This window comes from Rhinolophus ferrumequinum, chromosome 25, assembly GCF_004115265.2.
Source record: "Rhinolophus ferrumequinum isolate MPI-CBG mRhiFer1 chromosome 25, mRhiFer1_v1.p, whole genome shotgun sequence".
NCBI lineage: Eukaryota > Metazoa > Chordata > Mammalia > Chiroptera > Rhinolophidae > Rhinolophus > Rhinolophus ferrumequinum.
In genome coordinates, this window is record NC_046308.1 from 37,623,765 (window position 1) to 37,638,666 (window position 14,902).

Consider the following 14,902-nt stretch of genomic DNA (forward strand, 5'->3'; position numbering starts at 1 on the left):
CTACGTTATGAAATCTTCTGTATTCCCCTTCTCCCCTTGCTAGAAAAAAAAAAAAAATCTTTCTCTTCTCTAAAACCCAAAGTCACTTTGATTTTGATCCTCATAGAAACCTTGTGTGGAGGTTACAGCTACAAATGTCTCACCCAAGTACCCATGGCTGGCTATAACTGAAATGAAAAATAAATTTTAGGGGTCCTGACTCCAGATGATGTCCTTTGCACCATACTTCCTTATCTGGGAGGACTAATCTATGACTCCTATGAGCAGATTAGCAGATAAATTATGTAACTGCTATTACAAAACAAGAACCTCAGAACCCAAGAATAGTCCATTTTTGCTAGAGGTCAGGAATCAGGAGAGATCTAGAATGTGAAATGCCCAAGAGCAGGACAAGCCTGATGAGAGTGCTAAAGGTGGAGTTAGGGAGGGAGTTAGTCTTCACTGTCATTCATCCTCCACATATTAGGTAAAGTACTCTTTCTAAAATCAGATGAGGAAATGTAGTTATGGATTTCCCAAGCTAAAGACCCTTTAACAGTCTTCTCCACTGCCTTCAGGATAAAGTCAAATTCCTTGACGTGGTAATTCAAGGCCCTCCTTACTGTGGCCTCTGTTTTCCTCAATGACTTCATGTCATGCAACTATTACCATCTCTCTTGTCTCTGTCACCAATGGTGACACACATAATCTATGATGCATTTCAGAGTGAAATTGAACATAAGTGGAACAACATCCTTGCCTTCAAGATGTATGCTGGTGTTCTTGAAGGCATACAGACAGGTAAACAGGTAATTACAGTTCAGTGGGATCACTGATATAATTATGAAATTCTGGGTTTCACGGGAGCTCATAGGAAGAACAACTGGGCCAGATTTAAGAGATCAGTGAAGACTGCCCAAAGGGAGTGATAACTAAGCTAAAAGCTAGATAATGATAACAGATCAAGAGGATTAGGAGAGAGAGTGTTTCAAGCAAAACAGAATGGAATGTGTAAATGCAGGAGGCAAACAAAGACATGGTGTTCAGAAACCAAAGGAGAAGGAATGGTTGGTGGGATAGCAACAGATGAAGCTAGAGGTGGGCAGGAGCCAGGTCATGCTAAGGCCTTCTAAGCCCTGCCCAGGAGTTTAGACTATACTCTGTAGCCTATGGGACACCCATAAAGGGTTTTAAGCTTAAACCGAGAAAAACACGGAATTGAGGACAGAGAGAGAGAAAAAGTGACCTCTGTTAGCTTTGTTCAGTCGATAAACATTTGTTGAAAGGAAACCACACACAGCTTTATGTCAAACTTAGTAGGGAATACACAGAAAAAACTTTTCCCTAAGAATCTCACAATCTAGAAAGAGGGAAAAGATAAAAATTGAAAAGAAAAACAAAAAACAAACCAAAATCAGGCAGAATATTACAACTGTGATAATCGAGGTGCAGTCAAATGTTAGCTAAATCCAAGAAAGAGCTCATAGGGAGGCCGGCTGGCTCAGTTGGTTAGAGTGCATGCTCTTAACAAAGCTGCCAGTTCGATTCCGTTTTCATATTGAAAACAGCGACTGGAATTGGAGCTGAGCTGCGCCCTCCACAACTAGACTGAAGGACCACGGCTAGACTTGGAGCTGATGGGTCCTGGAAAAAATCCACACTGTTACCGAATAAAATTAAAAAAAAAATTGTTTTAAAAAAAGAAAGAAAGAAAGAAAGAGCTCATAGGGAAGATACTGTTTGAGGTTGTGTTGAAGAATAGGAAGAATGTCAATTGGTAAAGATGGGAGTGCAAGGGTCTAGGCTGACTGAAGTTCAGAAGTCAGCAGGAGAAAGCAGGAGAGCAGGGAATCACTCACTTAGACTATTTCCTTACAGCAGGAGGATATAGTGAGAGATAAGCCTGGTAGGTTGAAGCCAGAGTACCAAGAGCCCCAAATGTCAGACCAAGGAATTTGGATTAAATTCAGCAAGTAATGGAGAGCAATAGAGGTTTTTAAGATAAGAATCATGATAAAGATTTTAAGATTAATTGGCAAATGAATTAATTGGCAGAGGTGTCTATATACTAGTGTCACTCAACTGGGATGTGTGGATGTATTCTCAGTGCTGTGAGAATTCTATAATAATTTTCAAATTACGTGTTTTTATCCTAATGAAATCTTAAAATATAATATTCTGAATGAACACATTATGTAAGAGAATTCTGCCACTCAAGTTCAATATCCATTCTTTCACTCAAAATAGTAATTGAGCATCTACTATGTGCCAGGCATTGTTCTAAGCACAAGGCATAGAGCAGTAGACAAAACAGACAAAAGTCTCTCACTGCCAATTTGAATACTAACTGGCTATTGAATATAACTGGCTATTTCTCAATATTAAGGAATTATTATTATTTTTTATGCATAATGGTATGTGGTTATGTTTTAAAAGGGGTTCTTACCTTGTAGAGATACATACTGAAATATGTATGTATGAATTTACATGATATCTAGGATTTGCTTCAAAATCGTCCAATGTGGATCAGGGGTGGAGGAAAGTGGGTGACGATATAGGTGAAATAAGACTGTCCAGGGGCCAATGGTTGTTGTAGCTGGGCAAAAGGGAACAAAAAGATTCATTGTGCCATTCTCCTTAATTTTGTGTGTGCTTAATATTTTTCATGCAAAAAAGAAAAGAAAAGAAACCCTGCTCTTATGGAGTATACTTTCTAGTGTTTGAATCTGTGTTTATGATGGCATTGACACCAAGTTAAGGCAATATAATGTCATGACACCACAAAAGTACAGAAGTTGTGAAGCAGGTTCAGTAAAAATGAATGAAGAAATTGAGACCTTACCTGGCACGTGGAATGATAGGCATCCTGGATTCCAAAGCACCGGTTCCAAACTGGTGGTGGTTTCCTGAGCATCCTATCTCTGTACATTTTAACCTACAGCTGTTCATTAACAAGTAAATAAGAAAGCATTAAAATTTTCTTTTGAATTATGGGGCACACTATTAAAAACCATTCAGCTATAGTTCAAAAGTGTTTATTATTAAATAAACAATGTGACAGTAACTCAAAAAGTGGTCCACCACATTCAAAATCAAAAGAATTCAGCTAATAGCAAATGAAACACAAAACAAAAATTCACCTTTTTTAATACTAGTAAAAAGTATACTGTTAATTTAAATTAATGTATTTTATTTTATATTTTTATTTTTATTTATTTTTATTTTTTAATTTATTGGGGTGACAATTGTTAGTAAAATTACATAGATTTCAGGTGTGCAATTCTGTATCACATCATCTATAAATTACATTGTGTGTTCACCACCCAGAGTCAGTTCTCCTTCCATCACCATATACTTGATCCCCCTTACCCTCATCTCCCACCACCCAAACCCCCCACCCTCTGGTAACCACTAAATTACGTTCCCCAGATTAATTTTCAAACCCCGTGGCCATCCTGTGGTCACCGACTGCCCTCCAATCCCCTCACCCTCCCCCCAACCGCCACCCCCACCCGCCCATCTATCAACCCTCAGTTTTTCCTCTTTGTCTCCAAAACTGTTTCTGATTAGTTCATTCACTTATTCTTTTCTTTAGATTCCGCAAATAAGTGAGATCATATGGTACTTATCTTTCTCTGTCTGACTTATTTCACTTAACATAATGTTCTCTAGGTCCATCCATGTTGTTGCAAATGGTAAGATTTCTTTCTTCTTTATGGCTGCGTAATACTCCATTGTATAAATGTACCACAGTTTCTTAATCCAGTCATCTACCGATGGGCATTTCGGTTGTTTCCATGTCTTAGCTATTGTGTATAATGCTGCAATAAACATAGGAGTGCATAAAGATTTTTGAATTGGAGTTTTGGATTTCTCCGGATAGATACCTAGGAGTGGAATTACTGGATCATAGGGTAGTTCCATTTTCAGATTTTTGAGATACCGCCATACTGTTTTCCATAGTGGCTGCACCAACCTGCAATCCCACCAACAGTGCACAAGCGTTCCCTTTTCTCCACATCCACGCCAGCACTTGTTGTTTGTTGATTTATTGATGATAGCCATTTTGACTGGGGTGAGGTGGTATCTCATTGTGGTTTTTATTTGCATTTCTCTGATGGTTAGTGAGGTTGAGCATTTCTTCATATGTCTGTTTGCCATCTGTATGTCCTTTATAGAAAAATGTCTCTTCAAGTCCTCTGCCCATTTTTTAATTGGGTCGTTTGTTTTTTTGGAGTTGAGTTGAGTGAGTTTTTCATAGATTTATGATATTAATCCCTTATCAGATATATCATTGGCAAATATCTTTTCCCATTCAGTAGGATCCCTTTTTGTTTTATTGATGGTTTCCTTTGCTGTGAAAAACTTTTTAGTTTGATATAATCCCACATGTTTATTTTTTTTCTTACTTCCCTCGAGCGAGGGGATATATCAGTAAAAATCTTACTCCGGGTAATGTCTGAGAAGTTTCTTCCTATATTTTCTTCTAGGTATTTTATGGTTTCAAATCTTACATTTAAGTCTTTAAGCCATTTTGAATTTATTTTTGTATATGGTGTAAGGAGATGGTCCAGCTTCATTTTTTTGCATGTGTCTGTCCAGGTTTCCCAGTACTATTTATTGAATAGACTGTCTTTACTCCATCGTACATTCTTGCTTCCAATGTCGTAGATTAAATGGCCATATAGACGTGGATTTATTTCTGGACTCTCTATTCTGTTCCATTGATCTATGTGTCTGTTTTTATGCCAGTACCATGCTGTTTTGATTACTGTAGCCTTGTAGTTTAATTTGAAGTCAGGTATTGTTATACCTCCCACTTTGTTCTTATTTCTCAAGATTGCCTTTGCTATTCGGGGTCTTTTATGGTCCCATATAAATTTTAGGATTATATGTTCTATTTCTGTGAAAAACGACGTTGGCAGTTTGATAGGAATTGCGTTGAATATGTATATTGCCTTAGGCAGTATGGACATTTTAACTATATTAATTCTTCCTATCCATGAACATGATATGTGTTTCCATCTATTTATATCTTCCTTCATTCCTTTCTTCAGTGTCTTATAATTTTCTGAGTACAGATCTTTTACTTCTTTGGTTAAATTTATTCCCAGGTATTTTATAGTCTTTGGAGCGATTGTAAATGGGATTGTTTTTTTAATTTCTCCTTCTGATGTTTTATTATTGGTATATACAAATGCAACTGATTTCTGAATATTAATTTTGTATCCTGCTACTTTACTAAATTCATCTATCAGTTCTAAAAGCTTCTTGGTGGAGTCTTTAGGGTTCTCTATATATACTATCATATCATCTGCATACAATGATAATTTTACTTCCTCCTTACCAATTTGGATGCCTTTTATTTCTTTTTCTTGTCTGATTGCTGTGGCTAGAACTTCCAGCACTATGTTGAATAGAAGCGGAGATAGTGGGCAACCTTGCCTTGTTCCTGATCTTAGGGGGAATGGTTTTAGCTTTTCCCCATTGAGTATGATGTTAGCTGTGGGTTTGTCATATATGGCCTTTATTATGTTGAGATATCATCCCTCTATTCCCAGTTTCTTAAGGGTTTTTATCATAAATGTCTGTTGGATTTTATCAAATGCTTTTTCTGCATCTATTGATATGATCATGTGATTTTTATTTTTCATTTTGTTAATGTGGTGTATCACATTAATTGATTTGCGGATGTTGAACCACCCTTGCATACCAGTGATGAATCCCACTTGATCATGGTGTATGATCTTTTTAATGTATTGCTGAATTCTGTTCGCTAATATTTTGTTGAGGATTTTTGCATCTATGTTCATTAGAGATATTGGCCTGTAGTTTTCTTTTTTTGTGGTGTCTTTGTCTGATTTTGGGATCAGGGTGATAGTGGCTTCGTAAAAAGTGTTTGGGAGTCTTCCTTCCTTCTGGATTTTTTTGGAAGAGCTTGAGGAGAATAGGTAATAATTCTTTTTTGAACGTTTTGTAAAATTCACCTGTAAAGCCATCTGGTCCAGGGCTTTTGTTTGTTGGGAGATTGTTGATTACTGATTCAATTTCCATGGTGGTAATCAGTCTATTCAGGTTTTCTGTTTCTTCTTGAGTTAGCCTTGGAAGGTTGTACGCCTCTAGAAAATTGTCCATTTCTTCCAAATTGTCAAATTTGTTGGCATATAGTTGCTCATAGTAACTTCTTAAAACTTTTTGTATTTCTGCAGTGTCCGTTGTCACTTCTCCTCTTTCATTTCTGATTTTATTAATTTGGGTCCACTCTCTCTTTTAATGAGTCTGGCTAAAGGTTTGTCGATTTTGTTTATCTTCTCTAAGAACAAACTCTTGGATTCATTGATCTTTGTATCGTTTTTCTGGTTTCTATTTCATTTATTTCTGCTCTGATCTTTATTATCTCCTCCTGTGCTCCCTTTGGGCTTATTTTGCTGTTCTTTTTCCAGATCCCTTAAGTGTGAAGATAAACTGTTGATTAGTGATGTTTCTTGTTTCTTTAGGTAGGCCTGCAAAGCTATGAATTTCCCTCTTAGGACTGCTTTCACGGCATCCCATAGATTTTGGGTCGTCGTGTTTTCATTTTTGTTTGTCTCGAGATATCTTTTGATTTCTTCCTTGATCTCCTGCTTGACCCATTCATTATTTAGTAATAAGTTATTCAGCCTCCATGAATTGGTGTGTCTTCCAGTTTTTTTCCTGTAGTTCATTTCTAATTTCATAGCATTGTGATCAGAGAAGACAATTGGTATGATTTCAATTTTCTTAAATTTATCAAGACTTGTTTTGTGGCCTAACATATGGTCTATCTTGGAAAATGTTCCATGTGCGCTTGAGAAAAAACGTGTATTTTGCAGCATTGGGGGGAAAGGTTCTGAAAATATCGATTAAATCCAAGTGGTCCAATGTATCATTTAATGCTGTTGTTTCCATATTGATTTTCTGTCTGGAAGACCTGTCCCTTGTGGTCAGAGGTGTGTTGAAGTCCCCTACTATGATAGTGTTACTGTTGATCTCTGTCTTTATGTCAGTCAGTACCTGTTTTATATATTTAGGTGCTCCTATGTTGGGTGCATAGATGTTTACTAGGGTTATGTCCTCTTGTCGGATCGATCCCTTTATTATTATATAGTGTCCATCTTTATCTTTTAGTATGTTCTTCATTTTAAAGTCTATTTTGTCAGATATAATTATTGCAACTCCAGCTTTTTTCTCGTTTCCATTTGCATGAAATACCTTACTCCAACCCTTCACTTTCAGCCTGTGTGTGTCTTTTGTTCTGAGGTGAGTCTCTTGTATACAGCATATACAAGGGTCTTGCTTTCGTATCCAGTCAGCCACCCTATGTCTCTTGATTGGAGCATTTAATCCGTTTACATTTAAAGTGATTATTGATAGGTACATAGTTATTGCCATTTTTAAATTTGTTAGTTAGTTTGTTTTGATCTTTCTTCTATTTACAGAAGTCCTTTTAGTATTTCTTGCAATGCTGGCTTGGTTGTAATAAATTCTTTTAGCTTATTTTTTTCTGGAAAGCTCTTTATCTCTCCATCAATTTTAAATGATAGCCTTGCTGGATAAAGCAATCTAGGTTGTAGGCCTTTGTTTTCCATCACTTTGAGTATCTCCTGCCACTCCCTCCTGGCCTTCAATGTTTCTGTAGAAAAATCATTTGATAGTCTTATGGGAGTTCCCTTGTATGTAACCCTCCGTCTTTCTCTTGCTGCTTTTAGGATTCTCTCTTTGTCTTTAAGCTTTGCCATTTTAACTATAATGTGTCTTGGTGTGGACCTGTTTGGGTTTATCCTGGTTGGAACTCTCTGCACTTCTGGGCTTGTATGTTGGTTTCCTTCATCAGGTTGGGGAAGTTTTCAGACATTATTACTTCAAATATGTTCTCAATCCCTTGCTTCCTCTCTTCACCTTCTGGTATTCCTATGATGCGCATGTTGTTGCACTTGATGTTATCCCAGAGGCCTCTTAAGCCATCCTCATTGTTTTTTATTCTTTTTTCTTTCTGTTGTTCCGTTTGGGTGATCTCTGCTACCTTGTCTTCTAAGTCGCTGATTCGATCCTCTGCTTCATCTAACCTGCTGGTAATTCCTTCAAGTGAGTTCTTAATTTCGGTAATTGTTCTTAGTTCTAACTGGTTGTTCATTATGATTTCTACATCCTTCTCTATGTTTTCTCTAAGCTCGTTCGTTATGATTTCTACATCCTTCTTTATGTCTTCTCTAAGCTCCTTAAACATTCTTATCACCAGTGTTCTGAACTCTGTCTCTGAAAGGTTGGTTACATCTGCTTCATTTGGTTCCAGTTGTGGAGGTTTCTTCTGTTCTTTTATTTGGGACGTGTATCTTTGTTTTCTCCATTCTGGCTGACTCTCTGTGTTTATTTTGATATGTTAGGTAGATCCCCTAGAGTTCTTAGTTCTTGCTAGGTTATCTTATGTAGTATGTGTCCTTTATATTTGACTTGCACCACGTCGTCCTTCTCCTCTGCATGTGCTCCAAAGCTGACTCTTGTGTTGTGCACACTGTCCCGTTCAAGATGATCTTTAATTGCTTTTTCCTTGTGAGTAGGTGGGGTTAACTCCTGGGCTGACCCGTTGTGAGACTTGGCTCTGCCCCCCGCAGGGCACTCTGCTATGTGAGGGTTGACCACCCAAATGTGGTTTGGCCTCCGTGGGCTCCAGTGCCTGCAGAGAACCCCCTCTGGGTGTGTGACCTGCAGCTCAAACCCGGCAGCACTCTGGTTGGTCTGGAGTTGGCCCCTGGATATGCTGAATCCCGTGCCTCTCAAGCTGGGCCCCGGCAGGGCAGTTTCAGAACAAAGCAAATCACCAAGCACAACAGCAACAACAACAACAAAGAAAAAAATCAAATACATTCACATGCAAAAACACCCGATAACCCCCACTGGACACAGGCAAAGATATCAAAGATATAAAGAGAAAGGAAAACAAAACAAAACAAAGCAAAACAAAAAGCAGCGACAGTCTCGGCCTAAGCCCACCAAGCAATGTCCAGGTTTTCCTCTGCTGTACCAAAGAGCCCCCTGCTTATTGCGCAGGCAGAGCCAGGTCACCTGGTGCCCAGAGTGACTTTGGGACTGCAGACTTAAATGCGTGGGCCTGAGGGGTCTGGATGATAGTTTTTACAAAGTCAGTGCAGTTTCTGCCCTTGCCTGCACATATGCACACTGAGAGTAGCACCACCAGCCCCGTGTCCAGTTACTCCTGAGTCTTAGGGCACTTCTTCAGTGTGGTGTGTGTATGGGGGGTGCGGGCGGGAGGTTTCTGATCTGCTGAAAGCCCAGAGCTGCGCCTGCCTTACTGCTGATCTCTGGGTGTGTCTCTGCAGTTGCACTTGCCCCGCCCTAGGCAGGCCAGAAAGTGTGGGGGCTGGGGATCGAGGGGTCTTCTCTCTCCCAGCCCAGCGCACATCACCCTCTTCCCGCAGGCCAGAAAAGGTGGTGGCTGGGGGTGGAGGAGTCTCTTCTCTCCTAGCCCAGCCAAAATCACACACTTACCAGTCTCCCTGGGTCAGGGCTGCCTGTCAGGCTTCCCAGAGCCTGAGCACTACTACGGCTCTCTGTAATCTGACACTACTCCTCAGTTCAGGGGCCAGTTTAAGTCTCTGGAAGGGCGGGGTAGGATGGAAGAGAGGGGCGGGGGAGCGGCCCAGGTATGGAGTCTGTGTTCTTTGTCCGCCCTAGGGCCCACTAGCCGCCCTCCCGGCGGGAGAAATCAGCCGTGGGACGCAGGGAAAGAGCCCACCTCCTGGTCTCTGTGCTCTCCGTTCCGCTCTGGGATCCCGTGCGTGCCCGGAATTGCAGGTGCCACCGCGGTTTTCGCTGTGCCAGCTGAGACTCCGCTGCGGGCTGGGATTTCCCGCCGCCGGCCGCGCGTTTCACTCCGCTCCCTTCTTTCCTTCCTGTGCTTGCCCAATTAGCGCACCTTCAAGTAATCCTTAGCTTCAAGTAATCCACGAGTCTCTGAGCTGTTCTGTGTGATGAGGCAAACAGTTCTTTGATGGGTTATAGGTCCTGTTTGTAATAAGATCCGGAGGGGAACTTAGAAAGTGTGCCCTGCTGCCGCCATTCCTATGACGTCCAAGAAATTGCTTTTCAAAAGAACTTCTTGTCGTATATTCAAGCTGCTGAAATTAAAGACAAAGAATCTGGAAAGAAGACAAAAAGAACCCATTTTATCTATATAGTGCAGGGGAGAAAAAAAAACTCTAAATTAATGTATTTTAATTTCATTAGTTTTGCATGCCTACTTAATTTAATGTAAATGCTTTAGTTATATAGTGTAAGAACTAGAGGTAAAAGGCGTTCTTAATTAATTTTATCTTTGCATATATTTAAATAATATAATAAAAGTTAATTACATCAACATTGAAGGACCATAAGATTTTTCCCCCCCATTGGTATAAAGTCAACATTTCTTTCAGGGAGACTGATTATGATGTTACAAAAACCCAGGTGAGAAAATTGTTTGAATAGGATGTTGGCAGTGCAGCTAAAAACAAAAAATTAAATTAAAGAGACATTTTGGAGGTACTCGTGAATCTACCCTTCTAGAAGATTGGAAACGACTTAGGTATACGAGGTGAATAAAAAATATTTGAGTCTAAATGACTAAGAAAATACTAGTCTTGGAAATTGTGTACTCAAGAAGAGAAACTTATTTGGGGGCAGGAGAACAGGGGTTTCTGAAATTAATTTTAGACATGTTGCGTTTGTAAAGCCGGTCTGACAGCAAGCTGGGAAAGATGAAACTGGAACTTGAAAGATATTAATTCTCTCTTCAGAACCAGAAGACATATCACTCATCTCATTACATTTGGGACCCAGGGCCTATGCATTGGTCACACTGCATAGGATTTGGTTGAGCTCAACGCAACACCGGTTCCCCAGGACCAGAGATTCAGTTAGCCCCAGCCAATCCCGAAACTGGAAGGTGCCATGGCCAGCAGGACCCTGAGTCTCTGACCACGTGTGGGATGGGGCCAAGGGCCCAGGACTCCCCCCTCCCCATTGCTCCACACCAGAGGGAGCTGCTGGTGTCACTTCCAACCACCAATTTTATGAGTTGTCATTTGAAAGCAGTTGTATCTGCCTCTGTTTTTGGTGCAGATTACAAACGGTAAACAACCAAAAGAAAAAAAAAAGTTTCCGGTTTGGAAATCAGACACCATCTGTTTCTCGTTCTATTTCCCTCTCTTTTCTGGATTTCTTTATTTTTCCCTTCCCTCTCCCCCAACACTAAGGACACTCAGCTCAGCTGGGAGCATAGTGACCTTATTTGACTACCTTCTTTTTAATGAGAATGTTGGGCTTATAATTGGGATTAAATCAGAGAATTCCTTATTTCCATTCAAAATAAGTGTCTTGGATTGTTTACTTAAAATATTTTTTTAATGAAAATGAAGTTTTTCTATTTAATCTAAATAAAGTAGTAAAAAAAATAAATCATGTCTGATTAAGTCAAATGCAGTTTTGTTGAAGGCAATGCACAAACTCCATCTTAATGTTTTGGTAACAGGCTCATTAAATTTAACCATAGAATAATAGTTGACTTTAAATCAGTTAAGAATAAAAATGAAATACTGAACTGGCTAAACGGAAAGCAGCAAACTGTGTTGCCAGGCTGCCCCTCTCCAAGGACTCAGGAGAGGGCAGACTTTCTTCAGCTGTCTGTATTTTCCTGGAGTCTGGTGTTACAGGTCCCTCTGGTGTTGGTTGTTAATATTGTCTTGCTTCTGTGCCTAGCACCATGAGAACACCATGATTCCACAGTTGAGTCCAGTAGCTTATTGCAATCAATATCCTCATCATTATCACCATCCTCATCATTCCCGTCAACATCAGCATCATGGAAAAACAGTGGAGGGTAGTTCTGCTTTGGAAGCAGGCAAGTCTGAATTGAATTCTTTCCTCTCCTCTGTGTTACCTTGGGTGACTTACTCTTTTGTATGTTGGTTTCTGCATTGATTAGGTAGAGGTAATAATGATACATAGTTGTTTCCAGGAGAGAACAGGATAAAGTATGGAAAGTATCTGATGTCAAGGCTCAAAAACATTTACTCCCTTTCCCATTCATTTCTGCTTTCTCTAAGGAAGACAGAAGCTCTTGCAAAGAAAGAGTTAAGATATCACTGAGGCAATTGGATATGCTGGGAACTTACAAAGGATTGAGTAATCTTTAAGCTACCTACAAAATAACAAGGTAACCAAATTAACAAAATGAAAAAATTAGTCAGTGATTTGTTTTTTGTTCATCATTTTGCCTAGAAGGTCACCCTTTGCCCACTTCTTGCTTTCCCAACTCCCTGCCTTGCTGTCACTACTTGGAAAGGCAGAAAGATCTACTTTTCTTTTAGTTGTTGACCTCTGCCAAGTGCCTGTTTCTTCTGTGCTGTAACCCTGCTCACAGCAAGTCCTCAGATTAAAATACATGGGGGCAGCTGGCTGGCTCAGTTGGTTAGAGCATGAGCTCTGAACAACAGGGTTGCGGGTCAGTTCTCACATGGGCCAGTGAGCTGCGCCCCTGCAACTAAGATTGAAAACAGCGACTGGACTTGGAGCTGAGCTGTACCCTCCACAACTGGATTGAAGGACAATGACTTGGAGCTAATGGACCGTGGAGAAACACACTGTTCCCCAGTATTCCCCAATTTAAAAAAATTTTGTTCTCTTAAAAAAAAATACATTTTCTTGAGATTAGTTAGGAGACTTGTATGTACAAAGTATTAATGTAAGACCCGGTCTTATTTACTATAAGACCAGGTATAATATAATATAATATAATATAATATAATATAATATAAGATAATATAATATAATACAATACAATATAATATAATACTGGGTATAATATAATATATTATTATACCGGGTCCTATATTAATTTTTGCTACAAAGATGCATTAGAGCCGATGGTCCGGCTAAGTCTTATTTTCGGGGAAACACAGTATGCTTCTGTTCAAAATAACGATTTCTCATTTCTCTAAATTCATGTATAGGTTATGCAAAAAAACTCATTTAGCTCTTAGCACACACCATCTTGTTATTTTCTACTACTTGTTCTAATGTGTGCATCGCGAGGGTCCTTGGGGCTGTCTCAATTCCTCTATGAATTCCTACTGACGAGCATCAACTTAACCACAAAGTCAGCTTTAATAAATATTTATTGAATTAAATTGAATTGTGTATCTTGTTTGCCCAAGTGATGTAGGAATGTTTTTCCTGTGAGTCCCCAAATGATGTAGATGATGTTGGATCTGCCAGCAGTTTCTGGGTGTAGGCTGGGATCGGGTCTCGTGAGACGGAAGAATGGAAACACGGACCCAGGAGAGGCTAAGAGTTTTGAAAAAGAGGATAGTTTATTGAAAGCAAAGAGTCAGAGCTCCTGAGTGGGAAGGTGTCCCAAATGGGGGTGGCCCCTGACTGAGGCAAAAGCTCTTACTTTTATACCTTCCCTTGCCTGCTTGGGGAAGGGGAGCTGTTCGAAGAAGGGAACTGTTTGAAGAAGGGAACTGGCGCCTTCTAATGACATTCGTCTACCAGGTTTGTTCTGCTTGCCCATCCTGAAGGAATTAGCAAAGTAACCCACTCTTATCTATCATATCTGTTCCGTTTGTCAGGCCAAAAGGAATTTTATGATTAAGCTCAGGCCTTGTTACATTTTGTCCTGGAGCAAAGGAGTTATTTCAAAACCTGGAGTTTCAGGATATGGCTGTCTTTGTTTATTCCATTAGGGACCTCCCTGTCTACCTAGGGAGGTGCTAACTATCCTGTATCACAAGGATACTGGAAATATTTCAAAGACAGAAACTTTATTCTCTACTTCTTTGTAACCCCTTTCCTCTCCTCTTACCTCATCATGATGCTCAAGAAATTATCAATAACTATTTGATAATATTTACAGTAAGCAATAGAACAACAAAGTAGACCTCTAATTCTGATGCTGTAAGGAACCTTCACAAGCACCAAGTCCAGGCCTGAATTTTGTGACAACAGTCCTGCCAAAGGCCATTCCCCCTTTGCCAGGGCAACTCTAGTCCCAGGAATGTACCACTAACCAAGGCAGCCATTTCAGAAGAAAATCGTTATGTTGAGCTACAGTTTGTCTTCCTTTAGCTTTCATCTTCGATTTAAAATCTATCAATTGGCGAAATACAAAACACTTTAAAACCCACTTTTCACATGACAGTCCAAACTAAAGATAGTTTTTGAATATATTTTTCCACAATAAAACTTCAGTTCGTTACATGACATAATTTTAATTTTTTTGCCATCCAGGTCTCTCTGAGTTTTCACTTGGTGCTTCACTTGGAAATAGTTATCATCATTTTTAATTGAGAATTTCCTCTGTACCATACATTATGATGAAATGTTTAAAGATCTTGTTTAATTCTCCTAAACTTGTGCGGTAGGTATTATTACCACATGTGAGCAAACTGAGGCTTAGTGAGGACAAGTAACTTGCCTGAATAGTGAACAGCAGACTGGAATCCAGAAATGTCTGACTCCCAGGCCCATGCCCATATCTACTGTAAAACACTGCCTTCCCAAGTTAAATTGGATTGGTCTGCTCAGCCCTGAGTTCATTTTTCATTTGGACTGAACTTCTTTGGCCTATTTTCCCATTTCCTCTCTCATTTTTGTAGTTCAAGAAATCTACTTGCCTCCTAATATTGATTAATTTTCCCCCCTCTAGATATCCTTCCTGGTTTTTTCTAGTATAAGGTCATTTCCTTTTTGTTCTTCAGCTTAAAAAATTTGTTTTCAGGATTGCATGGTGACTGTGTAACTTATCAAAGTCATGTCCCAGCACATTACCTGTTACAGTCATTGCCACCTTGTATATTAGGCAGAAACATGTCTACAAATTATGTTTTCATGTACCTAAAATTGGTTG

At 39.5% G+C, this 14,902-nt stretch overlaps 1 long non-coding RNA gene across 1 annotated transcript in view; it reads right to left on the bottom strand.

Annotated features, from left to right (window-relative positions):
• Positions 1–10,019: 10,019 nt before the first annotated feature.
• The window catches only part of LOC117017282 (uncharacterized), a 38,283-nt gene continuing 33,400 nt past the window's right edge, over positions 10,020–14,902 (bottom strand). The window contains exon 3 of the long non-coding RNA XR_004422058.1: positions 10,020–10,130. This is a non-coding gene — a long non-coding RNA (uncharacterized LOC117017282). The remainder of the gene's footprint in view (positions 10,131–14,902) is intronic.